This window comes from Oryctolagus cuniculus, chromosome 21 (assembly GCF_051225735.1).
Source record: "Oryctolagus cuniculus isolate XC-2025 breed Fujian yellow rabbit chromosome 21, ASM5122573v1, whole genome shotgun sequence".
NCBI lineage: Eukaryota > Metazoa > Chordata > Mammalia > Lagomorpha > Leporidae > Oryctolagus > Oryctolagus cuniculus.
In genome coordinates this window covers 2,992,331-2,993,910 of record NC_142887.1, presented here as the reverse complement: position 1 = coordinate 2,993,910, position 1,580 = coordinate 2,992,331, and the positions used below count along the sequence as shown (strand labels likewise).

The 1,580-nt window shown below is 41.6% G+C and overlaps 1 pseudogene; it reads left to right on the top strand.

Moving 5' to 3' along the window:
- Window positions 1–340: 340 nt before the first annotated feature.
- Window positions 341–773, top strand: LOC127488947 (protein BTG1 pseudogene; annotated as a pseudogene).
- The last annotated feature ends 807 nt before the right edge of the window (window positions 774–1,580 follow it).

The window sequence follows — 1,580 nt, the reverse complement described above, 5'->3', positions numbered from 1 at the left end:
ACAAATTCCTTCTATATCCAGGCCTCCCCTATGCATCCCTTCTAGGCCCAGGAACCCAGACACATCCCTTCTACACCCAGATCAACTCCAATAACCCTCTACACCCAGATGCCCCTATGCATTCTATCAACACTGGGGTATTCCCACACATCTTTTCCACACCCAAGCACCCCAATGTACCCCTTCTATCCCCCAGGCACTCCAAGACTTCTTTTCTAAACCTGAATGCCCCCATTTAACAGTTCTACACCCAGGCCTCCACCACATATCCATCCTACTTCTGGGCTGCATGCATCCCTTCTTCTCCTCCATGCAGCCCATCTACACCTAGATCTTCCCCATGATAGGTGAGATCACTGCCACTGTGTGTCTGTCATCTCCAAGTTCCTCAGCACTTACAGCTCAGCAGCAAGGGACACCTGTAGACCTGCAATCAGAGCTTGTAGGAGCTGTTTCCCAGAAAAACAAAGCAAATGATAGGTTATGGTCATGTTCTCATCAAGCATGAACTGGACCATCTGATTATGCTGAGTGATCAGCAGCTGTTCAGGCTCCCCCCAAATGAACTCATACCCTGGGTTGACCCCAACAGAGTGCTCCCACAGAATTGGAGAGAATGGCTCCACTTGTGTTCTGTAGGAAGCCTCTCCTGCTGGATATAGCATTGAAGACAGAATCAATGTGCACATGGGAAACAATATCTACTGTAGGGAGGAATTCTTGCTGGCAGAACAAGCCCTTCCAAAAATTGTGTGATGAATGTATCAAGATAAGATATAGTCTATGGATGGATCATATTATAATGGATGGATTAATTGTAATTTTGCTTTGAGTGGGCTCCTCTTGGGGATGGATTATGGAATTTAAACAATGTCACAACTGTGAAGATCTAGCACAAGAATGTGGTAAAATTTTTTGATCCCAGGGTTTTAACAGTACCTTTCAATGATTTCATAGCTTGTGAGTCCTGGTAAATGATCACTTTATTTGCTAGGGAATGAAAATGATGGTTTCAGTTCCTCCCACACATTATACCTAAATTTTACATCATTGTCTTTAATGAAACTATATATTTCAAAGAATCTTTATCTGAAATAGAGAAATTAGCTCTACAAACACTTGAAAATTGTGATCATTAATATTTATGGCAGCTCAATAGGAAAGATTACTGTTTTAAAAATGCTTTACACAAAATTTTACTACATGACTTCTACCTTGCACTTAAATATGTATAATGTACATAAAGACAAACTTATAAACATGACCTGGGTAATAGCTCTTGTATGGTGATTTTTTGGCCTTAAACATAGCAGGTGACCAAAATCTGCCATGGAAACAAGCTTTTATGAAAACACCCTTGAAGAGACATTGTCTCAATTATGGTGGAGAACAAGACAGCCACAGTATTGACCAGTAGGAGGCTCTGTGTCTGCACTTATCCAACCGACCCTTAAGGGAGTGAAGAGGCTACTGAACACAGTGAACTTTGTCCTAGATTCACAGAATGCTGCATGGAACAATAGGGAAGTTGGCTATATGAGAAACCCACAGCATCCTTCTTTCTCAATATTGTGGATGAT